The following is a 26,350-nucleotide window of genomic DNA, read 5'->3' as shown; positions in this document are numbered from 1 at the left end:
GGGACATTTGCTGTCTCGTTCACCTGCTTGTTCTGCAAGGAGAGCAGGGCAGTCCTATGATGCCTGTGTTGGGAAATCAGACACCGTCCACCCTGTGGAACCTGCCCCTTCAGACTTCTTTTCGTCCTCGGAACTCAAAGAACATGGAAATGGAGCATGACTCGGGTCTCCGGAGGAGGCCGTAACCATCGTCGTGATATGGCATAAACAGAAGCGCACGGAATCCGTCACACAGAATACCTCACTCACGGCCATCGAGTGGCTTCCGGTGGGAGCACTGCCTGGGCGGCGGAGACCAAGAAGGCACAGAGATCAGAAACAGAAGCTGCACATGCAAAGTTTTTGTTCAATAAAGGTTTCTATGATATTGTAGCAATCCTTTTTTACTTATGGGACGGGGCGGGGTGGGGGGAGGGTTCTCAGTAAATGTGATAATTGGCTCCGAATGTTTCTAAGGTGGGTAAAGCAAAACATTCTTGCTTCCAGAAAACTAAAGTATTATTCTGTAATAGATTTTGTTATCCTTGCTTAATTTTTCACTTGTTAACCTTTCCTTGTCAAGCAGTGTAGAAATGTGCACATATTGGGCCACAGAAATGTGCACATATTGGGCATGCTCCTTCGGAGACGAAGGTCTTGCTCAAGGCATGGATGCTGTGAATTTTTCCTGCAGGGCTTTGCATTCCGCCTGTCTGCCTTCCCTACTGAGCTAAGCCCTTGTGTCAGCCGGCTCAGGAAATGGCCTCTCTGTTTCCCATGCTGCCCCTGTAGTCTACCAAGGCCCTGGAGCAGCCTCCAGGATGATTAGACTCATTGTCGTCTGCGTTCCTGTTGTCAGTGCCGTTTCTGTTCCTCTGGGTTATTTGAAGTGTTTGGGAAATCACTTGTGCACCTAAGGCATTATTAGCTCCGTAAATACGAGAGATCATCTGGCCTCCATGCCTTTAATGGGCTGAAGTTTTCTCAATGATCCTGGCATTTAATCCTTGGTAGACCACCCAGCATGTATTTCTCTAAATATCCAGAGGTGATTACTTGACCCGCAAGCCTGAGGTGAGCTCTCTGGACTGGCAGACAGAAGGGGCTAGATGTGGTTCATTCTCATCGCTCCCTCAGAACACCACCAATCTGGAGTAATTTTTCTTTGCAAGGCTCTGAAAGGGCATGGGGTTTGTCCCTGCTTATGAGAAAGGATAGCACATCTCTTTAAGCATGAGGATTGTCCCTTACCTGAAAATCACCCGAATCACGTCAATCCCCTCAATAATACTTTTTTTTTTTTTTCTGGAGTGTCCCAGACTGGTGGAGTGCAAAGTGAGAGAGTCTGTCATTTTGGCATTAAGTGTGTGGGTGCTAGAGCAGACCTCTGGATTTGCAGCCTTGCTTGATCATACTCAGCTCACCACCGGTCTTACTTTCATGACCTTAACGTGGGCGTGCTAGGGCTGCCTCCCTCACCTCATGGGTTGCTCTGAAGATGAGTGACAGCCTCGTGCGGAAACTCGTGCCGGTGGTTGTGAGCTGCGGTCGAGTAGGTCCCTCCTCGTGGCCAGGCTGCTACAATTCAATGCAAGGCTTCCCAGCCCAACACCAGCCCCCTCCTCGGCTGTGAAATGAACTGTTGTGATCCGCAGGGTTTTTGTTGGCTGATTTTTGGAAGTATGGCTAGGCCTTTGACTCGTGGCCAGTGCTCAATAGATGGTAGAAATGAATTGTGTCGTGTGCCTTCCTGGAGCCATTGAGAACACGTCCCTTGACACCCTGTCAGAGGATGAGACGGTTGCTCATTTCTTGTCACTCTGCATGTGACATTGCACATGGGCTCTGCGGGGGTCCGGTGGAATCACTTAGAAATAATTTTCAATTGTTTTTAGAAAACAGTTTCAATCTCATGAGCGTTGAACTCTATTCTGAGATTATAATGCTTTAGTTGGATCCCTTTGAGTGTCTAGGGAGGAGGAAAAATGTCAAATGAAAACAGACTTCTCTGTAAATCTATCCTTTTCATTTTCCTTGAGTTCAAGAATACCTTTCCTCTTATTTGCTGGGGGTTGCAGGGGAGAAGCGGGAGCTACATAAAGAAGGTTTTTGTCCTCGGGAATAGCATTCCCGAAGCTTGACTCAGTTCAGCGGATGGAGTTGTAACGTGAGCCTGCGTGGTTACCAGACGGTACTTCCACGAGCATTTTGTTGACTCATCTCTGATAGTCTCTTAGGATAGTAGATCTGACAGGAGTGCCCTAAACATCCCTCTTCCTATGACGAATAATGGTGACAAAGCTCACGTCTGGTCGATGCCCGTCCCCTTTAACAGGGTGACGCCCTACAGGAAAACGAGGCTTTATCAGAGATCCAGGTTCACAGACTGGTTTGGCGTTAACCCACATCTTTTGCTTGCACTAGGAAGCATTTAGAACTAGACTTGTGGCCAGAATACCTGACATTGTCGGTCCCTTAATTAGATTTGTGACATTGGGGTAAGTTGCCTTAGTATTATTAGCTTTGGTCTCCTCATCTGGGAGATGGGAAAAGTAATAAAATCTAGTTTGTGGAGTTGTATAAGTGGTGAGGTGGGACACAAAACTGGTTGGTTCTTAAAGAGTTTATAAATATATGTGTTTAAAATTCTGAAGGTTTAAAATTATTCTAACATTTTTGATCAGATGATAACTGCAGCAAAATATTTTAATCTAAGATTTATCCTTTATCTTTTCTATAGTTCAGGAAGAAGAACTGTCCTTTTAAATCTTTGTTCTCCTGAGTAATGAAATAGCCTTATAATTCAATCAGACACAGTTATTTTATTGGAATTAATTTGAGCTCCTTAGTCAAAACATGAAAATGTATTTGTAAATATTCTTGATATCTCTAATCCATAATTATTTACTGCCCAAAGTTATTAATTTATCCAACTCAGTCAATGAACACCCAGTTACTGAGCTCAGCGATGTGCTCGTTGGTCATTATGCTAGGCACTAGAAAGTGGTTGAAAAGAGACTCTCTGTGTGTGGCCACATCATGTCCATATCAAAAGAGAAAAGCATGATTCCAGGAGTTCTTTGTGCGACCCCCAAACACACCAAGAAATGAACACCCAGAAAACTCCTTTAGCCAAAATTTCAACCTCTTCCTTTTCTTTCTGTTTTGGGCTTCATCTAGCTAGAACTAAGTGCAAAATCTGAGCACACTGCAATCTTTCTTCCTCAGCTATGTAAACAAAGACATGCATACAAACAAGGGACCATGGGTCCTCTTACCAGATCCAGAAATAGCTAGTTGCAGTCTGTTCCCTGTGTCAACATCTTGTGAAAGATAATTGAAATTCCAGCAAGTGCCCATGTTATGAAGAGTGGAGTTGATGCCATTATAATCTTGTAAACATCCAGATGAACACAGCCCCATCTCTTGAAGAATGTTGAAGTGTTGCCACGTGCTGTAGCACTTAATAATATTACACTTTGGGTCCATTATTGGAATATTGTATCTGCTTGGATTAATGCTTACAATGGTGTTTTACTGCTATTGTCTGCTTGTTTTTAACCTGATTTATGTGGCTAGCAGACCAAGTGTAATTTATGTTGTATTTTATCCGCATGCCCACTCCCCTCCCCCACAAAAAGGGAAAAAAACCGAAATGAAACTAAAAAACGAAAAACCAACCAATGCCGTTTCACTGAAGCACAAGTCCTCTGAGCAAACTTTGAATAGAGAGATTAAATACAGCATATGATGGTTTGGGTGCTCGGATTGTCTGCCGCCATAAAATATATATGTTTTAAAAAGCAAACAGCGCTTCACCAGAAGAAAAATAGACATGTAATCCAGAGGCCAGTTGCTGGCAGAATTTCTTAGTTTGATGTGAGTCTCTCTTTGACAGTTCTCCTAAGGTAGGTTATTTTGGAGAAAACATATGTTTCCATTTTCTCTCCCTCTGCTTCCCTTTGAGTCCCCAGGCTCCACTAGGGTCACAGAAACATTAAGGCTTTTGTCACTGTGATTAATAGCTCTTAAGATCATCTTTAATTCACTCACTAATGACTGAGGGTCTTTCTGCTCTCCGAGTAATCGGGTGATGTATGAGCCGATAGTACACCTTGTGGCAGAGGTGAAAATCATTCAGGCAATGCAAATATTGTCACGGGAACAAATGTTTTCCCTGTTAATAAAAATTAATGAATTCTACCCAGGAGCTAGTTTAGGAAGCGGTGGTGGAGGAGCGCCAAGCACGAACAACTTTGTACTGCTAAGAATCACTTGTGCATCCTTTCTAGATAGAGCAAACGGACGTCACTGCTGTAGATTTCTGCATTTCCACGGGAGAGGAAGCAAGGGCAAACTACTTCCATGATAGAAGTGCATGGTCCCGATGACAAGTCGACCCATCAGGTTCTAGAGCGCAGTCAGCGAGGCGAACCGTGGGCACCTAGTTTATTTTAACTGTGGTTAGACCTCAGGCCTCACGCACTGCACTGGCCTGACGGATCGATTCCTCTCTTCACAGCGTTTTTTAAGGCCAAGAATTATAGTGGTCAGAGTTTTTGACTATAAAATGATGTAATGAAGTTTAAATCAGAAAAACTCCTTGTAACACATCATAAAAGATTCATGAAACAGACTGCAGGTTAATAAGTGGTTTGAATAGTTTTGAGAGCAAAGACAGAAAGGGGGATGAAACACCCCAAACTTATGTGGACTCTATTGTTACATTTATTGAATTCGCAGAAAAATCAGAACTTCTCCTCTCGGAAACATTGGCCTCACATCATTAAACCTTTATTTGTTTCCCTTCTGAAATGCTTCCACCCGAACTGTCAGCTCATTTGGTAAGATGGTCAGAGCGCGCTGGCTCGCTCTCAGTGGGACCTCGCGGCAGTGTTAAATCCGTTGTCTTTCAGTTTCAAGGTGAGAGTCCGTGGTTCTGTCTTCTGCTGACCCAAAGCCGTTTGTCTCAATGGACTAACTCTTCCTGCAATCGCTCCCAGCCCTTCTCCTATCATGCACGTCTTAGAACAAGAAGCAGTCAACTTTTAAAAAAATGCTATTTTACCTCTCCACTGTCTTATCTACAAAGGAACATATTACTGAGGGAGGGGGAAAAAAGGCTTGACTTGTTACTATTATTTCTGGTAGACACCCAAGGAGAGTAGCTAATTTGTTCTTCATCATGACCAAGGACAAATTAAAAAAGGAAAGATCGCGAAGGAGAAAAAAATCCGGAATTAAGCATTCGCTTGCTTCCAAAAAGTGTACCTATTTCCTGCAGAACGTCCATGTGGAAACACTGAATTCTTACCGGGGTATTTTGCATGTCCTCTCGGATTCCATTTGCATGGCTTTAAAATGAATGGAATGTCCCAATATTCAAGGAGGTTAATTATTTAGTTAGATGGATATTTTTCTCCTAGTAAAGGAAACAAAATTAATTCTTCGTTAAGTTTTGAGACTTGAAAAATGGGTCTAACTGCAGAGATGATTTCTGTTCCTCCTCCATTCCAGATAAAAATAAGAATAAGCCCCGCCCTTCTCTGCCTCCAGATGTTGAGTGAGCATTGTCCTCAGAACTGCCACTGTGGCTGTTCACCCCACCAGGCTGGCCCTGAAGAAGCAGGGACTGTCTACTGCCCCGGAATGGACCGCCTCGGAGCCCTGGAGAGGATGGCTCGGGATAGGACACGATCCCCCGCCCTCCATTCCGCTGGCAGCAGGCAGCCTTTCTCTGGGCTGTGCTGCTTCACCGTGTGCAGAGCACTTGAGGTGTCCACCCCCAGCCACACTGATTCACTGGCACAGGACTCGAGATTTGTGTCTTAATAAGCGTCCCAGATAATTTTCATGCCCATGTTGTGAGAGAAATAGTATTGTTTTTTTCAATAAAAGAACAGGCAACATTGTTGTGATAAATACCGCCTGTTTCGCGTGCCCCCCTCCCCCATTCACATAAAATGAATTTTCCACAACTGGGTTTCACCATTTCTATAAACTTGTATATCTCAGTCTTGATTCCCAAAGAAGAATGCTGCGTTTACACAGCTTCAGTGCATACCTGGTGAGTAAAGAGGTCGGGCAAGTGCAGGCAGCGAGGAAATCAAATATGAGGGTTGGTTTTTTCTTTCTCTCTCTTTTGCACTCAGAGAGTTCTAATCACTTAGTAAACAGTTAGAATTTACACGATCTTTATTTAATTAAGCCTGAGAACCTCTGCCTCGTTGCAGCTGGAGCAGAATCTTGGAACTGAATAGGAAGAACAACCTGGCGCCGCCGCCTTTGACCTTCCCCTTAACCGTGCTTACAAGAAGGGGTCTGGTTCTTTAAGAAGGTGCTGCCTATCTGTAAACACTGTTTGTCTGTCGGCTCCGATGTAAAGGTCACGTCGCTGTGCGCATGCTTTAAAGTTCAATAGGAAGGAGATTGGGTGAAGGCGATGAGTGCAAATTTTAAATGATTTATTCATCGGATGAACTTTCATAATTTTATTTTTTCTCTCGTAATTTTTAGTGAATGGTGTGTAAGTGTGACTTTAAGATCAGTTTTACTATTTCATATAATATCTACCACCCCCACCTCTGCCTCCTTGTTTTGTATATTCTTCTGAAACCACTGAAGGCTACATAAAATAATGAAAACAAAGGAATGGTAGTGTACGATTGCCACTATTCATACAAAGTGACAGAATTAAATAGAATCCATTCCTGGTCTCCATGGCTGGTCCCAAACTGGTGGCCCGTGGACTACATCTGGCTTGCAAGGCATGTCAAAGTTTGGCTAAGACCATGCATAGAAATAAGCATTGAGAAACCTCCCACACAAATCCACGATCCGACTTCACTTGGAGCATCCCATTATTTGGCCAGGCCAGCGTTCTGCAGGTCAACAGTCGACTCTCGCTGCACAGCAGATGGAAAGGCTAGGCCTCTGCCTCAGTCGGAACTGTCTTCCATTGCCTCACGCCTCACTCACCTCTTTTGCTTGACCCTTAGAAACCTATATGTGAGTAAGCACTCACCCGTGCTGATCAAGAAGCCCAATGGGACCATGTGAGCATCTCAAAACAATGTGCTATTTGACTTTCAGATTGGTGGCAGACCAGTCTACCTAGTTGTATTTACCCTGACAAATCTGGAAGTCAGTCTGTGCAACTTGTGAGCCTAGCTAGGTGAGTGACCCAAGAAATCTGGGAGTTTGAATTCGTGAAGGCCACTTGGGCCGAACGTTTGAAACACGGATTTCTTTCGTTGTTACCGTTTTGATCAACAACAAGTGGTACAGACCTTTATGTCATTGTGTGCATCTTAAAGTCCCCTCTATTTCTGCAGGACACGTGCAGTGCTACCTTTGTATCAGGACATCGGTACAAGGGTCTGCAGCCTCTTAGTTAGCACAGGACGCTCCCAGCAGCCCTACCACAAGTCTGTGTTGCCAAGGCTGTCAGGGTCCTGTGACTCCCTGCCTACCCCTCCCGCTTGGAAGAAAGGCCACAAGTTCAGGTCCCCCACCCCCAGCTATTGATTTTTGGGGTTGTCTAACGCTGCTGAAGCCCTTTGGCATAGCCCAACCCACCTCCTTTCGGAGGATAACTTTTATCTTTTTATTCGCAAACAGGATGGCTTAGATTTGGCTTTCTAGGTCGTTTGCTGGAACACACTTTAAGATGACTCACTTCCCCTTATAGGTAAAGACAGGGACCGAAACGGACAAGGGGAAAACCAGGTCCCCAAATGTTATTGGAAACTTGCGATTGAAATTTTGTAAAATTCTATGGGAGCCAAGGGATTTATTTAGAATGACTTGGCATGCTTCGCTGGGATGCCTAAATAGGCCTTGTGATACCGTTTTTGGCCTCACGCTGAACCTGGTGTAATAAAGAAGGAAATGAAAGCAAAGGTAAACTTAAAGTATTGTTTTACTCTAAATGCTTTCAGTAAAGGGTCTTGTTATCTAATGATTGGTACTAGATGGCTGGTATAAATCGTACAGTCTGTTTTTTGCACTCATGGCTAAAGGAGGCAAAGGCGAAGGAAATCAATTGGAACTAGCAGGTAACAAATGACCAGTCTTAGGCAAACATAGCAGGTGGGGGAAATAGACTTGTGGACACACATTACTAGGAAACAGTGAGTGAGGACTTTTTCTCCTTTTTAAAAAAAATCCAGTGAGGCTAATTAAACAAAGAGACTCATTGGAAAGTTTTGGAAGACAGGCCTGTTTTATCTTTTACCACAGTAGATGTGGGGCCGGAGATCAAGTAGTTTTTCAAGGATCCTCAATGAGTGACAGGGGCAAAATGGAAATTTCTAAAAGTTCATCCAGTATCATACGAAGCCAGCTAATTATCCCAACGCCTCTCGAGTTATTTAGCTTTGAATTATATTACATTTGAGACATGGGTATGGTTTTAAACTTTTTGATAATAGTATAGTATAAGATAGTATAGCAGGATGCTGCTTCCCAAATTAAGTTGCCAGGATGGGCGAAAGTCCTCAAATGGCCTAAGGAAGGATCACCTTTTAAAGCCATACATTATACCATTTATGCCAGAGGCTATCTAGAACGTAAGAAAGGAGAATGTACTGAGAAACACATCACCTTTACATGGTTGCATGAGTGGGGTGGAATTACTGCTCAAAGTGGCATCTTGCTGGGGGAGGCGTCTGTGCGTTTCTCAGCTCTAATGCTCTTAGCATTACGACTTGTTTTTCAAAATGGATTCATTTTAACTATTGCTGACTTCTGAAGTCCCCAAAGTACAAGGCAAGCCCGCAGTTGTCCTCTGAACTGCAAGGGAGCCAGTGAGCTCTTTGTAATACTTTGTCACTGATATACTGTCCTGCGGATTCCGACTCTTAGCAACCGTCCATGACAGTACGTCCCGTCGGGTTCCTCGGTTGACCTTTATGGAAGCAGATCCCAGGCCTTTTCTCTGGTGAGGAGCTCAATAGTTAACCATTATGTTATCAGGGCTCCTCCTTTGCAATAGAGCCCCCCTCTCCATTGCAAAGCACACACACACACACACACACAGCAACACAAAACAAAACAAAACAAAACACAAACTCATTACTGTTTAGAGAATCCTGCCTGCTTGCTACCCTATACAAAGAGCAGACCCTGTACGATAGTGTTGCCAAGGCTGGAATCTTTGTGGAAGCAGACTGCCTCTCTTTCTTCCTCAGAGCAACTGGTGGTTTCAAAATGTCATCCTTTAATTGGCCTCTGAAGGCTTAACCAGCGTGGTACCAGGATTCCTCTTGGCAACATACCAAAAGCCAAAATCAAACTCATGGTCATCGCATCGTTTCTGACTCTTAGCACCCCATAGGAGAGGGTACAACTGCCCCTGTGAGTTCCCATGACTGTCACTCTTGATGCGAGTAGAAAGTCTTGCCTTTGGATTTCAAACTGCTGACCTGTTGGTGGGTGGGGGGGTTCTTGAGGTTGGGGCCTCTCCTGTTTTCCTGAGACCTTCATCTTCTTCACACCCCTGTCCAGTGTCTACCTCAGCGAGTAAAGGCAGGGTTTAAAGGCATCTGCCTTGGATCCCAATGTCCTTTCACAAGAAAACCTCTTACTGCTTGAGTTTGCTCATTCAGAAGTAGATAAAAGCATGACAGAGCCCAGCCTACCAGGGATATTTCTAGATTAAAAGTATTTTGCAAACACGCACACACAAAACGTACACGCTCACACATTCATTAGCATGTTCTTCCCAAGATTTAGCTCACCTCTTCATGGAATTCTTTCTGTGCTCCCCCCACCGTCACCCCTATGATTTTGGTTGAAAAAGAGAAAGAAAAATGTTGTATCACACATAATGTACTGCCCTTCCATTAGCTCTGATTCATGCTCGTTTTTGAGACAGCAGTGGAAAGATGAGTAACAAGAAACATTAAGAAGTTAGAAGATGTGTGGAAAATCGAGCATCTCTGTGTGGCTTATGTTTGCTTGGTACTGGAAAAAAAGTGATCTGTTAAAAATAATAGAGGCTATATTATACTTTTCTCAAGGAGTTCTGGTGGCCCAATGGCTGAAATGTTGAGGGAGGCAGATGTGAGAGTCTGCTTCAATCAAGATTCCAGCTTAGGAAGCCCTGGGGGCAGTTCCACTCCGTCCTGTGAGGTGGCTGTGAGCTAGGATCGACCTGATGGCGAGGAGGTCAATATGATAGTCCCAGTCTGTTTTCGCATCTGTCACTTGGGGGTTATGAAGATTAACCCGTATTTATAGAGTGTCAGGCACACAGTAGGTAGTCATTAAATTGGGGTCTCTTCCTCCCACATTACCAGCGTCCCTTATGTTCCTCCCTGGACAGTTACATGATCTCAACATTTTATGGTTTCTCATTTGGAAGAGGGCTTCTCTAGACTGCAGTCCACAATTTCCTCTCTTCCGGTAGAGCTCAATTAATCTCAAAATAACTGTAATTACTCTTCTAACCCTTTTACTTTGGCAATTACTAAATTTGTGGCTGCTCTAAATTGACTCTCGTATGTTTCATGCTGTTAGTGGGAAAACTATTCATTTACTTCAAATCAGATGTATTTCAAAAGGTGAAAAACACTTTTCAGCATGAGTGAACTGAAAGAGATGGAGGGCAAACATTAATTTACCACCAGTTTGGAAACTTCAGGCATCTGCTGGGGACACAATGATGTCATTTACCGATCTCCCAGCCCGAGCATCAGAGATATTCCTGATGCCCCTGTTTGGATGTCTACCATCTTGGATTTGTGCTACAGATTTTAACTGGGGGTGTGCTTCCTTCAAGATAGTGAATTATTTCCACATATGACTATTTCCCCAAGTGTTTCTAGTTTAGTCTTTCCTGTTTAATTATCATTATCTTTGAGTTGAAAAATTCACATGGGCTTTTACAATTTTTTTGTGAGCAGAACTATTTGGGGATGTATGTGTGTGTGTGTGTGTGTGTGTGTGTATCTTTTCTCAAAATATCCTGCAGCTAGGTCTCTGTACTCCTGAAGCATTTGTTTCCATCTCTCTAACCCTTCCCTGAAGAATTCTGTCCTCTGAGACTTACACCACCACACAATGGCAGTTTGGGAGTCCTGCAGGAGTTCAATTTGTACTCCATTGAAATGTTTTTTGAGTTTTGGCAACAAAAAGAAGCCTGGATGGGTAAGACCAAGGTTTCCAGGTGGCTGAGGGAAGGGTTTCCAACAAAAATTCTCCTAGGACAGGCTTTGCTACCCTTAACTAATGAACAAGTGCATTGTCGTGATGGAAAAGATTTCCTTGGCAAAACAATCCTGGTCTTTTTCTGATCAGTTTTCTTAAAAATTCCTCCCAACGCGCCCCCTATGATGATTCTGTGCCCTTTGATAAACCTCAAAATACCCCCTTGGAGTCTGAGAAATCGTTGGGAGGTAGTCCGACTTCCTCTGACTTCCTAGCGGAGAATCAGCCTTAGCATCAGCTCAAGACTCGTTTCTGAGGAAGCTGAGATCAGACCTGTCCCCACCCTTCAACCTGCCCTGCCCATTCTGACACGGTCTCTGCCATCGCACCCTCCGCAGTCCCGAGTCTGATAATGCACTGCAGTGGGCACACAGCACTCACAAACAATATTGACAATTGCGTCGTTCGTTAGGGAAGTTGGCAGGTGACAAGTCAGGAACAGAAGTGTTCAGTACATTGTTCCTCCAGTCAGGACAGCGCTTCACAGATGTGCCCACAGGCGGGCTTCTCTCGGGTCTTTGCCCCTCAGCCACAGGGCCCCTTGGCCTCTGCCCTGCTTAGGCCGTGTATTAGTCTGGGTACTTTGGAGAAACAAATCCACAGCGACTCATGTATAAGAGAGAGTTTTATGTAAAGAAAATGTGCATAACGAAAACATCCCAACCCAATGCTGCCCAAGCCCACAAGTCCAACATTAACCCATTAACCCAACACCAGTCCACAAAGTCCTCCACCTCACAAAACAGAGGCAATGATGCCGACTGCAGGAGGAAAGCTGAGTCAGTGAACGAACAAGCATCTCAGCACTAGCAGGGGTCTCCACACGGCTGCTCCAGCACCCAGGGCTGCATTGGGATAGGTCCATGTAGCTTCTCCTTGGGGATGTCTTATAGAAAGTCAATCTTGCAAGCTGAAGCAGGGAACTGCTAAGGCAGCTGCACCCGGTGCAACCATCACAAAACAAGAGACCCGAGAACTAGAAAGGCGAGGCTTCACCACCCATTTATCCCTCCGCCTTTCAACCAGCCCCACATGTGATTATCGGCCAGGCTGGCACAATTAACTAACTCAGGCCGTGTTACAGAGCTCTTTTTGTTCTGCTGATAAATGCCCAAAGGATATGTCCCTCAGGCATACATCTCAGCTCCCATGCACTCAAGGTCAGTTCTGAAGGTCAGCACATCTAGCTGCACAGGTAAGGGCCTGGAGGGCCTCACTTCATAAGCAGTGGCTGGAGGCACTCAGCTTTCTCTGCCCTGTGGGCTGGGAAGCCCAGCTCACTGCCTGGGGCTCATGCTGTTACTTCTGCTGCTACTGCTCCTCTGATGTCACAACTTTCTGTCCCTGATTGAGGAGCTTCAATGTGCAGGGATCTCCCTTTACTCTTGACTCTTCTTTCTTGACCATAGTGAGCTGGCTCATTTCATATCATGGTCAGCTGATGGGGGTGTAGTGGTTATGATGGGTTGGGCTGCTAACTGCAAGGTCAGCTGTTGGAAGCCAGCAGCCACTCTATGGGGAAAAGATGAGCTTTCTACTCCTGTGAAGAGTTACAATCTTGGAAACTCGCCCGGGGCAATGGTGTCCTTTCTTACAGGGTCGTTCTCGGGTGGAATCAACTCAATGGCAGTGAGTTTGGGTTTGGGTGTGGAGGATGGCAAAACTGACCCATCTCGACATTAGAATGTCGAGTTTTTGCAATCACACTTAGCTCTATTGACGATCAGTCACAACTACATCACAGAATTCTGTCAGTATCCTCCCCCACCATCTCTGACCCAGACCCAACGTGAAAAAGTCATTTGGCAGGAGTCATGAACACTACGGCTAGAAGAGCAAAGAGTCATTCATGCACAGAGGAGGCCAATAATAGTCACCACACCCTTCCGACCTTTCTGCCACGAACATGACTGGCCCAGCAGATCCCCAGAAGCAATAGTTTGACTGAAGGGCCCCCATTTTTGGAGGACACTCTAATGAAACGAAGACAAAGTGTATTACTGAAAGAACGTGTCTGCAGCCATCCATTGATTTCAGAAACACGTCAAACATGCTTTGTTTATTTTATTGATTTATGTTCAGAAATGAATTTTTTATTGGCCATCAAGTTGGGTGGGGGTTACATTTCAGATGATCAATTCTGCAGTGATTCAAACCCCTCTTTACCCCTTGCGCAGTCCTCCTCCCAGCCCCCATCATCCATCCCACCACTCCCCTGATTCCTCTTCTCTCTCTTATGTATCTCTGTCCTGCCTCTCACTCACCTTCTACCTGTCAGTTTTCCAGTCCGTGGTTTCGTCTTTCCACCCCTGCCTTCTCTCCGGTTCCCTTTGGAATGCAATTCTGTCTGGATTTTTCTTCTTCGTATATTAGGGGTCTCATACAACATCGGTCCTTTTGTGATTGACGAATCACTCAGCACAATGTTCACCAAGGCGTGGTTTCTTCCTGGTTTCCTAGTGATGCGTAGCATCCCATTGTGTGTATGTACCAACATTTCTTTATCTGTTCTTCTATGGATGAGCGTTCAGGCTGTTTCCAACTCCTTGCTATTGTGAACAGTGCTGTGATGAACACGAGAGCGCATATGCCTGCTTGTATTATAGCTTTTACTTCTTTAGACTATATACCTCAGTAAAGGTATTGCTGGCTCATATGAGATTTCAATTCCCAGTTGTCTGAGATAACGCCATATTGCTTTCCACCATGGTTGTTCATAATGACAGATCCACTAACAGTGTGTGGGAGTTCCAATCTCTTCCCACCCTCTCTAGTATTTGTTAAGGAAACACAATTTGTTTCGATTAAACCTGTGCCTGCACGAATTAGAACTCTACTAGCAATACTCTTTCTCTTATGCTCATCTTTTTTTCCTTCTATACAGATAGCACCACTTTATGCCATCTGTTTTGAAAACCTGTTTTTTGCTCACTGTTCTGTGAGCATTTTTTAATATATGGTACTATTATTCAACACGCGGTGGTATTGAATTCCATTGCGTTTATTTTCCCAGAGCCTTTATCCTTGAGCATTTGATTGCTGAAAGAGTGGCCAAGAGTGTGGGTTTTTGAATATGCGCTGTCATTTACTGTTTGGGTAAGCTATTGACCTTCTCGCAGTTTCTGTTTCCTCAGCTAGAAAGTGGATAGCACGGTAGCACCTATTTCAATTCTGTAAGAGACTGAACAGAAAGATAGGATAATATTTGACTTGTAATAAGTATTAAAAATGTTATCTATAATTTCTGCTTTAGATACTCTTTTATACACAGCCTTATTCTTGTAAATGGAATTTTTGGATCAAAGAGTATAATAACGTTGAGTCATATGAACAGAACAAAGACTATGTGTTGGCAGAATTTGAGATCTTGCATGTAAGTTAAATTCAGATCAAGTACATGGCCAGCTTGAATCTGTGAATCAGAGTTCTATTTTCTACTGGAAAGAGGCATGGAAATGTATGTTTCCTTTCATGGATGAGTTATTTTGGTGCCACTGAAGTAGACTGCATACGTAGAACATTAAAAAAAACGGAGAGTTCTGCTACATCCTTTGATACAGGAGAATTGATTTTTTACTGTAGAAGCTTACAGCTTTTCATTGATTCCACCTGGTTACCTGGAGTCTATATGCAAGCGTGGAGTTCCTGCCATTGAACACGAAGTTTTCATTTTTTCTCCTTTCCTTATGTTTAGCTTGGGACATCTGGACCTGACTTTTCTCACTGTAGCGAGGCTGAATAGGTGGTCTTGGTGTGTCTGTAGTACATAACAGCCTTTCCTTCCACTGCGTCTGAAAGCCTTCCAATGTCAGAAAGGGGGAAAATAGCACTGAAAGAAATCACTTGTTTGACTGTAATAATCTACAGAAACTGGTTAAAGCATTAAACAAAAAATAAATGAATCAGATAGTCAGAACTAGTATGTCAGGAAAATAGACAGAACATAAAATGTCTCTGGAATTTTGGCGATATTTTCTGGTACAGGGGGGGTTTCTAAGTCATGGTTCGTTTAGCATGTCTGTTTCCTCACTCAGGGAAGGGTTTCCAATAGATTCAAGGAGCCTTGAAGCTTTGCAAATGTCTTGCTCAAATAAAGGCAGCTCTGTGCGGGAAGAGATTTGTTCTGTTTATGGAGAAAACCTGCTAGTCATGTTTCACGTTGTATATCCTTCAGACGAACAACTGTCTTCTTTCACACCACGGTGAAGCTGGAGGTTTGTACAATCGAGTTTTCTAGGTCTCAGATCAGAGAGGGCATGAGACTAACTGAAGATTGACCGCCACCTTGTTCGGGAAGTTGTGGTAGGAGTAGAGAAATGTACTGCGAGTCAGATCAGAACAGACTTTGAAAGCCATCCTGAAGTTTTTCTACTGTAAAATCAGATGTGGAGGGCCTAGCTGTACCACGAAAAGGATGCTCTTTTCAGCGTCTCCCAGCAGAGTGTCATGGCCTTTGCCCGATAGGCATTTGAGAAAACCTCAGTCATCTTGAAGATGCTTGTCTTCGTTTTCAAGGTCAGACAAAGAAATTGAGATCTTGAGCCAGTCCTCCAGGAGGTGGTCCCCAGAACAGACTTTTTACTTATTTCCTTTGGAAGAACTACAGGGCTGTTGGTAAAATGACGAAACGCCGTGGGTTTAACGGAAGCTTGACGCCTTTGACTAAATTCTGGCCGAGGAAGAGAGTGCCTTCTTTGGCTTCTTTGCGTTTTAGACCAAGTCTCTGGAGCGATGGACAAGCAAGTAAATATCATCTACTTCAAGGCACATCTGTCTTCTACAAATAGAACAGCTTTGTTTCTCTTCAGGGTTAAATACTTCCTCTTTGGTAATTAATACCGGTTTAATTATTAAACATTGGAGGGATTCCATGTCAGAAAAGAATGATTCAAAATCTTGGAAGCAACTTGATCCAGATTTCGGGAACCAAGTATTTTCCCTTGCTCGGATGATTTTTGTGAGCTTGGACAAGTTGTGAAGCTCTTCTGGGTCTCGGCTTCTTCGTCGGTGACGTGATGGGACTCTATTTGGTGACCCACTCATGCTCCTTCTACTGGCTCAACACGAGGAACTACAATAAAAAAGATCCACCGGTGTCAAAGGCTTTTTCAAAGAATTCCCATGGAAGATAAATCTGTTCAGTTATTTTTCCTATAGGAGCCTCATCTCTTTTGAAAACAAGGGGAGAGTGCCTGATCACTGACTACCAAAGGGCTGCAAGAGATCCTATCACGTTTTTTCCCTTTCAGAAAATTGCAGCTGAGGAAAGTATGGCTGTGCGGTCCATGGAAACATATGAGGGCATTTTAGCGCTAAGGAATTTTGGTTAACACCTTTCCTTCTTGAGGCCTACAGAGGCTAACCGGCTAATTCCTGTTGATGCCTCCTTACGGGATGTCTTCATTTAAGAAACATTTTGCCTTTTATGCAACAGTGATGATATCATGGTTCATAGTGTCCAAGAGTTACAGTGAGCCTCGTTACTCCAAGTGTGGTCCATGGTCCAGGAGCATAAGAATCTCAGCAAGCATTCGTTTTCTCTCGTTGCCTTAATTCCTGGTTAGTTCTAATGGGATGTACAACAACTTGGGCAATAAAGAAAATAACAAAGGAATGTGAGTCTCGTTACCCCCCGATTTCCAAACATGTTATTGGGGATATTTATTCATATAATTCAGGCTTCTATTGGTAACTAGAAAAGTATCTATTTGAAAGGGGGGAAAAATGGGTACCATTATAAACAACAATAAAATGCTTTTATCTTTGCATCCTTTCATCTTCTTCATGATTATGTCTATTGGGAATGAACAGGATAGCCTCTTCCTAATAGTGCCGGCAAGCTCAGGAGTGTGTAAGAAGCCCGGCACTTCTCACTAGAGTAGGATGCGGAACGTTGCCTTCATGCCGCATGCTGTGCCGGTTGACTGGTGATCCGGTGATCCCTATGTCGATGAGTCTTACTCCCCAGACCTAGCAATAATTTCTTAAGAAATTTGGTTATGTCTGAGTATTTGCAACTTTGCTTCCTGTTGGCGCCACCGCATTCATGAACACACACACCTAAATATCCCCTGATATATATGGATATATTCACTTACTTGCCCTCATACCTGTTCAACCTGCCTGGCTCTCTAAGCATCCACTTGTTGCTTACCACTATTGCAAAATTATATATATACAGTATTTACTGCTGTTGCATTTATCCCTTTGCATATATGCCCTTTATTATGTTGAGGAATTTCCCTTCTAATCCTATTGTGTTGAGTGTTTTTATCAGAAATGGGTGTGGGATCTTGTCAAGTGCTTTTCCCACGTCAATTAACATGATAATACGGTTCTTTTCCTTTGTTTTATTTGTATGATGGATTACAAGCTCAGATTGGTGCCCACTGTTGCTGGCTCTCTGTGTAAAGATGCTCAGAATTTAAGCTCTAATACAGTTCTTTCTTCTCATTTTGGATTTTATTATTTACAATCCTTGCACTGCACAGGCTGATGTGCTTCTTCCACGTGGACTTAGCTGACACCTCACTTAAATGACTGCTTGCTTCAAGACAAGCCTTTCAGACCCCAGACAATTTTTTTTCTGATAGCCAAACAACATCTGATAAAGTCTTAATAGGAATCTTTTGGATTTCTACTTACAGTTTTTGTATGGTTTCTAATTTTTCATCTATATTGTTGGTGTCTTATTGTAATGTTTTCCTGAATCCTTCTAAAGTTTTTTCTGTATTCTCCTTTATTTCATCTGTAGCTTTTTCCATTTTTCTATCAATCTGTTGAAAGACTTGAAATATCTTTCTTTTGAATTCTTTATCAGGTAGTTCCAATGTCTTTTCTTCTGTAGATAGGTCATCTTGCCCTTGCATATCAGTCACTTGTTTGGGCCTCTCTATCTTGTTTCTCCAGGTGAACTGAAATTTTATGTTGTCTCTGAGATATTATAGATCTTGCTGCATTTGTATTTAATTGGTATTTTTATGTTTATAAGACATTATTCACTCACCATCTGTTCATGGATGTAATAAAGAACAGACATGCGTGTGCAGTTTTCCATTTGTTGCTCAGTTAACACTGTTGAAGGCATGTCTGTCTGGCTGTATTGTCATCTATTATCAATAATAAACTGGTTAAACTGGTGTAGGAGTGGGTAGTGGTCCTTGCCCAGTAGGTGTGACTGACAGTAGTTCAGATGTGGTAGTTGAGTCATGTGGGTTTGGTTGCTGTTACCAATCAGGGGAGGGGGTGGTTGGCAAAGTAAAAAAATCCAAAAAAGAAACAAATTAAACATTTGAAAGTATTTTGGAAAATAAGAGGCAAGCAGGCAAGCAACCACAAAGAACATAGAATTTAATAATTAAGAATAAAAAATGGAAAGGAAAATAAATACAAAGGTATAGAATAAGAAAAGAGAAAATAAGCAAAACTAGGAAGGATGGGAAACGAAAATAAGAAAAGAGAATAGGAAAGGGGGGAAAAAAGCTAAAGGAAGGGATTAAAGGAGAGACAAAGAAACAGGGAAAACAGAAGGAACAAAAAACAAAGGAAAGAGAGAGAAAACCAAACAAACCAAGGAGCAAACGAGTGGACAAGGCTCCCAGCATGGGCTGGTGGCAGTCTCTGCTGGCCGAGAAGCTCTGTAGGTTGGGTGGGACGGGGAGGAAACACTGGTCCTACATGGAGCTCCTGCCAGTCTGTAGGTTGCCTGGGTTTAGGGCACCTGATCAGGAAGGAGTTTGTGCCAGCTCAGATTTTGGCTGAGGTTAGGGTGCTTGTTCCTGGAAGGAATTCTTTCAAGTACAGATGGCAGCTGGTGACAGGACTGCTGGTTACGGAAGAATTCCAGGCTCATGTCGGGGTGGCCCAGGGCCCAGCACTGCATGTTTTGCTGGTTCCATGAGGGTGTCTCCAGATGCAGGAATGGTGTGCCCTCCACCTAACACGTGAGGACATACCTCCAACCTCAGATGAAATAAGGACTTCATGGAGTGGGAGATAGGGCGGGAAGAGGGGTGTTTCTGGCCACTGGGTAGTGAAGGTGGGACTGGCCAATCCTTCTGGTCAACAGGATGTTGAGAGGAACAATGGAGAAGTCCACTTTTCTCTTACCAGTCACTGATATGCCAGGATGCTATCTGTATACAGTGCTCTTTGCCAAAGTCCAAGCTAGTCGTGGTGTCAGGTGAGCCGACAATTCACCCTTCCTGTATCCTCTCACCACATTTGTTCTGCTTCTTCTACTCTCAGTATTCAATTCACTTTTCTGCCCTCTTCTCTGAAGCCTGGGGTTTTAGGATTATCGACCCTATCTGTTTCATTACATCTCTCGTGTCTTTGATGTAGTGGATCTGTGTAACAGTTAGCCTATTTTGCCATCTTACCAAAAGTTAATACTTATAATTTTTATTTCTTTGCACAACAAAGATGATAATGCCACGTGGCATAATCCTACCTCCCCAAATTATCCAGAATGTTTATAAAGAGTTAACTGCCCACCTCTTTACTGAGTAAAATAAGACTGATGAAGACATAATTCTTCATAAGAAGGTCAGATTCTTGCTTGAGGTATTACTGGTGTTGGAGATAATTGGTAGAGATAATTAGCATTAGAAACAAGAGACATTTTGCCATGTCCTCCTATTTATGACCCAGGCCTTCCCTGTCACCCTATGGAGAAGCTGTTAATTTAGAAATACTCAAGAATATCTGCATATATTCTGTGACCTCTTCATACTTAACCATAAAGAGGAATTATGAACACAAAGAAGAAAGAAACTATGATTGGGAGAGGAGAAGGAGGGGGAAGGCATGGTTTAAATGATTGGCCTACCAACCCAGAGAAAGGAGCATTCTCCCCAGTTATCATAGGCTATAAAACAGGGCCGGGTGAGTAAGGTAGGAAGCACCCACCAGTCGCCATGGTGTGGATTCCCCCCGCATGATGACCCCGGGTACATTAGAGAACAATAGAACTGTGCTCCACAGGGGGGTTTGTTGTCTGAGGCTTTGAGAGTAGATCCCTCCACTCTCCAGCCATTGAGTAGATGCTGACTCATGGCGACCCTATAGGACAGAGGAGAACTGCTCCTTAGGGATCCCGAGACAGTCAGTCTTTCTGAGAGCAGACAGCCTCATCTTTCTCCTGCTCGGCAGTTGGTGGGTTTGAACTGCTGGCCTGCCGTTAGCGGCCCAACATGTTGTCCCCTGTGTCAGCTCGGGCTTCTTGAAAGTACATCATCAAGCCTTTGTTCTTGGATATCTTTGGGAAGTCTTGAACCTCCTGCCTTTTGGTTTGCACTCGAATGCTTAGCCATTTGATTACCGGGGGCACTGGCAAGAAGAAAGGATCGAAGGAAAGTCCAAAAGTCGGTCCTATTAAGAAGGAGGAACAAACAGCTCTGGGATGAGAAGTGTTGGAGAGCTCGGCAGAATGAGACCCATTGCCGCAGGACCGCTGAGCAGCCGACGGAGGAAACTGGCAATAGGTCTAAGGGAAGGTTGAGCAGAAATGCTTTCTGGAACAGGACAGTCTCCCGAAATACTCATCGCAGAGGAAACAACTCCACATTCCTTAACCATTCCCTGAAGTTACTATATTCCCCCCAGAGGACGCTATAATTGTGCTCACACACACACACAAAATAAGTGGAGAAGAAAATGCATGTAAGAGTTTTCCTCACCAATGACCGATATTTAGAAACTGTCAGTAGAGAATAATTTAACCTTCCCCCAAAATCTGGAAACCTTACCCAGTTCTGTCTCTGGGTTGTGACAGACAATAAAAATCTTCTGTCAGACTCTGTCCTGGCCTCTGCGAGCTCTCTGATCCTCATTCCAGTGGGAATGGAGTTGGTCATGCCTGGAGTGACGTCATAGGAGATGTAGTTACAAGAAAAATACTATATGCTTCCATCATTGCCGAGCTTGCCTGCTATATTCTTCTAGGAAATATTTTCAAGATCCCTTATGGGAGGTAAAAATACACCTTCCCTAAAATTTGGCTCAGTGAAACCTTTCGAAACTATTCTTTGTTTTATTTATATTCTGAGATTCATGTATGCATATCTATTTTACTTCGAAGCGCATGTTCTTTTCCAGATAAAGAAAGCATCTTCGCGGTCTTTTTTCTTTTTCACATCTTGATTTAGAATGGCAAGTTCTTAGGCATGATGTGCTTCATTTGTAAGGCTGCAAATCCTTTGATTTTGAGGGAAATTGGGATTGAGAAAGGAGTCGTGTGGCATGTCTCTTCTCTGAAATGATCCATGGTTGAACCAGAGAGGTGGGCCCTAGTCTCCCATTTCACTACCTACCCTGCTTCCCTGAAAATAAGACTGTGTCTTATATTAATTTTTGCTCCCAAAGATGCGCTACGTCTTATTTTCAGGAAATGTCTTCTTGTTCCATGAAGAAGAATACGGTACACATTTATTGTTGAACAACAAAAAAGGAAATGTATTACCTGTATATGGTACGGTAGTAGTTGTCATCACAAACCAGCATAACCAGACAAACTGTAAAGCCTACAGTATCAAGAATGTCTAATTGTGAGTCAGCCAGACTCCATCACGGCCGAGCGAGCAGCAGGCGGCAGCTTGTCCTGGCGGCAGCGCATGCGCGCTGATGAACCGACCTCGCACTTCCTGTCTGCTCCGGATGCGCGGACAGTGAGCTGCCCCGTGGCGCCCGCGCTATGGTCCAGAGTCCAGAGGTACGGTAGCTTCGGGGGGCCTTACTATCGGGGAGGCCTTATTTTCAGGGGATGCCTTTTAGCGAGAGACAAACTGTAAGTAGGCCTTATTTTGGGGGGGATGTCTTACTTTCCGGGAAACTCGGTAGAAGTGTTTCCTCAGACGAAACTGCCACGTCCTCGTTCTGTAGCCCGGCATCCCGTGCGGAAACGCCAATAACTATCAGCCTAACTGCTCAGATAGCTGGAAGACATTTCAGAGTGTCTTACGTTTCTTCGGGTCCCACGATTTTCTGGATAATTGGAACTTCAGATGCATGCCTTCCCAGCACTGAAAGGAGCCTCGGAGAACACGCAGCACAACGTGCCAGGAGAAGGTAAAGTCTTGGATTTGCTGGAGGCCTGCAGCCAGAATTCAAGGCCTTGTTCTTCCCAGGCCAGGGTTCTTCACGGGCATCATTCTTTCTTGGACAGCTGCCGAGCTGGCCCAAGAGGAACTGATTGGCAGAGAGAATCATGAACTTGGGAGAAGGACTGTGTTTTGATACCTATTCGGGGTCCATCACTTAGGGCTTGAATTGTTTGAGCAGGATTAGAAACCTCGGTCCTTCCAGCACTCAGGGTGTGTGTTGTGATTGGGGCTAATTCACAAGAGGCTCCTGGAGGTAAAAACTGTCTTTCCGAGGATGCTTCTGTTCCGAAATTTCACAGGTGGAATGCGAGGTAGACTGTCACTGAATGGACCCCTTGGGACACTCTGCTAGCATTTTGAGTTACTAATGTTCCCTTGGGGGCGCTTTAAGTTTAAGCCCTGAATCCTTGTACCTGCCCTCAACCTGAGAACACTTGAGAGCACACATCATCAATTCACTCCTGCCTTTACCTAATGAAACTGTAATTCTTGCCTGAAAGAATAACCCATGCCTGGGTAGCGTCCACCGTCTACTTACAAGTGGTAATGCACAAAATAAATACTATCATCAGGAAGCATCCTACAGAAGTGAAATGTTTTTGACAGTTACTTAAACTTCTGCTTACTAAAGGCCGTAGTTCTCAATGCTTCACTAACGAGCTGCCGTCAGATTTCCCAAAGGATCCGACCAGGCCCCTTTCACCTGTTTGGAGAATGCAGGTGTTGGTAACCTCTAGCCCAATTGCCACCTCCCTTGGTGAACAGGAATTCCTTCTAGCACTTTCTGCTCCTGGCTACCGAGAAAGGTGGTTACCATGGCACACGTTGGGCTACCAATAAAGGAGGCTGGTGAGCAGTGGGCTAAGCACTAGGTTAGGCGTTGAGCCGCTCACGTCAACGTCACCGGTTCAAACCCAGCAGCTGCTCTGAGAGAGGAGGATGCAGGCCGTCAGTTCACCTGAAGAATTACAGTCTCAGAAACCCTGTGTCGTGAGGGTTGGGCCTTTTGATCTGGGCCCTGCTGACCTGGCCTTTCCCATCTGCTCATTGGAATCCATCCCCTGTGGTGCATTTCCCACTGCTGAGTTGGGAGGCAACTCTCCCCAGAGTGGGCATTCATTCCTCCCTAGCTTTTCCCACTCGGCCATTCCGCCTCTTGGGCCCTTGGCCGTAGGAGCCCCTGGCCTTGGGGCTGACCACAGCTCATAGTGACTCACTCTATAGGATGTGGTGGAACTTCCAGGTAGGCCTTCTGAGCCAGTCCTCTTTAGGGGAGCAGACTGCTCCATCTTTGTCCCTGCACGCAGCTGGGGAGTTTGTAAGAATATCTTGGTTTCATTGTAGTAAGATATATAGATAAAAAAGTTTGCCATATTCAAATGGATATAATTCCGTGACATCACCTGCTTTCCAGTGGTGTGCTACTAATCGTTTCCAAAAGTGGCATTTCACTCCAAACAGGAACTCATGAACCCTTCATTTACTTATGGGCTTCTTTAGAGGGAACTCACTTTTATTGGTTTTCTAAGACCTTTTTAATGAAGTGCAGCAGTTGTTAAAGGCTCTGGAGTTTTCTTGACCACGAATAAAACACAAAAGCCAGATAGGAAGCGTTTCTAGAGGTAGAATTCAATACCCACTGTGTTGGACTGCTGGGACTTTGAAAAGAAAGACTCCGTGACCCAGACTGCTAGGTTTCTCCCATCAGTGGAAAAGCCAGTGACTGGTTTGCAGTCGAGCACCGATGAGTAACAGCCCCTTTATGTTTCCGCTATGTCACGTGCCTCATTTTCTTCATGCTCGCCTCGAGCTTTCTCTTTTGCTATTCTTTTAAAATCAAACATTATCCTAATTAATATTTTTAAAAGGATTTTTTAGTGGGAATCCATGAGACATTTTGGCATCTACCTTCATTTTCTTTGGAAGATGTTTGTTTTTCTTGTCGGCTGCAGGGCAAGCAACCTGCTATGAAAACCGATCGACTCCAGCTGTCAGGAGCGTTTGTCTGGTATTATTTTGATGGCCTGCCCACGACATAGCCAAAGGACTGTCACCGAAGCCAAGAGAGAAACATAGGGACCATCACCTTCCTTTTCATGGAAAACTGCCTAGGTTTCAAGAATCAGATCCTTGTAACAAAAATAATCCAAAGGAATTATTTGATGCAGAGATTCACGTAAGGTCCCTGCATGGTACATCTGCCCTTGCAAGTTCTGGGGACCGTGGATCGTTAGCAGAGGGAATGCGCAAGCATTAGAAATGCTGTCTGCAGTCATAGTGTGCAGTTTGAACCTGCGGACGCCTGTCACCATGCAGCTGTCTGAAAACCAGGCAAACACCTCCACGCAGTGCCTTTACAAACTCTGGAGATAAATTGACAGTGTGGTGCTGTAGCTGAATTGTAACCTGCAAGTTGGATCCACGATACAAGGCAGTCCTTTATCATAGGGTTTTTCTGTAGTATGAAATATCTAACAGAATGCTTCAAGAAAGTCATTTTTATAAACATTTCTGTTGCAGTTAGTTTGGGACCTGGATTCTTCGGAGAGCAATATCTTTCCTTTCGGTTTTATGACCATCTTTTTTTCCTTAGTGCTGAGAAAGAATAGAGCTTCGCCAAACACATTCCCCCCTTCTTCTGGCCTTAGTGTCTTTTGGAAAACGAACATGGAAACGGCCCAGTGCCCCTTACTAAAGTCTGTAGCTATTTCTATGCATTTTCATAGTTTTATCCTGACAAAACATAGTAGCCCCCCCACTCATTTTTGCATTTTAAAGGGTAAAAATGAAAACATACCAGGTTTCTATCAATTGAAAGAAAAATTGATACCGCAACATACATACACACATACATATATATAGTGATACCCAGGCATCTATCTATGCATCCCCCACGTGTGTGCGTGTGTAAGGGTGTGTCTGCTCACAGAGCAGACTGTTACATTGAATAGAAAATAATGGCAGGGATTAGACGTGCCAGTCATCTCTGTCACTCCTTTCTACGGAAAAGAAAAAAATGTTTCATATTTTGTTGGCCACAGGTAAGTCCATTATTATTATTTTTTTTGCTAATAACCTAACAATTCTGCAAAAGAGAAGATCAAATAATACCAATTGTTGTAATGTCAATTATTTTGTCCTGGATAAACTGCTCTCTGAGTCCACAGAAACCATTTCTAGAATTCTACAATCACCTAACCGTAATAAAAGGAAAAGGAGGGTGTGTTTTTGAAAAGTTGCAGTGGATGCAGTGGGTTGAATTTAGTTCATGATGCCAAATGTATTTACTTCTAGGTGCCGTTCTACCAACATCCTGGACTTCTGAAATGCCACCTGGCCTTTCTTATTTGTCCAGCACTTCTCTTGTCTGGCAGCAAGAATGGCTTATGCTCTGTGCTACAGAATCACAGGGGAGGCTCGTTGAGAAATTGTCGTGGTCCTCCTTCATCGCCCTCACTGATAAGTAGGCATTAGCGCAAAAGGGATTAAAGAAACAAGAGCAGGTTTCATAAGCTTCCAAAGGCCGTGTCACTGAGATCCCCAGACAAGATTGACCATCTTTCTACCACACTGTCCCATCTCAGAAGGGGCAGTTAATATTTTAAAACTTCGAAACAAAAATCCTAGTGTTTTCTTCACAACGTTTTCAAAAAGTATTGGGAGGCAAATGAATGCAAATCTGACTCCCATTACAGTAGTTACAGTACTGGTTTAGCCTTCATCATTTTGTTGCAACTCCTTCTCCCATAGCCACTCTTTGCAATTTTTGTGCAAAGCCATTTTGGATTTCATCCGGCATGTTGATGGCAGGGTGGTGTGTTCCTTTGTGCATGAAAAAATAACGTATTTCTGTTGTCTGAAAGCTCTTCCCTTTCTGAATTCTAAGGCAAATTACTGTAGGTCTCAGGTTTCATTTTTCGTAATTGTATTGCCAGCAAATGATAACTCAACTCTCAAATATCTGAATCTCTACACCCACACCTCTCGGGGGGGGGAAAATTCCTTTCACAAACCAGGTTAACTAGTTATTGAGAAGACCTCTCAATATTCCTTCTTCT

At 43.9% G+C, this 26,350-nt stretch overlaps 1 pseudogene; it reads right to left on the bottom strand.

Annotated features, from left to right (window-relative positions):
* LOC101651765 overlaps positions 1-22,079 on the bottom strand; it is a 25,245-nt pseudogene extending 3,166 nt beyond the window's left edge.
* Positions 22,080-26,350: the final 4,271 nt, after the last annotated feature.

Source organism: Echinops telfairi, unplaced genomic scaffold (assembly GCF_000313985.2).
Source record: "Echinops telfairi isolate 266 unplaced genomic scaffold, ASM31398v2 ScPeMD7_7420;HRSCAF=8458, whole genome shotgun sequence".
In the NCBI taxonomy this organism is placed as follows: Eukaryota; Metazoa; Chordata; class Mammalia; order Afrosoricida; family Tenrecidae; genus Echinops; species Echinops telfairi.
This window is presented reverse-complemented; position numbering and strand designations above follow the sequence as displayed.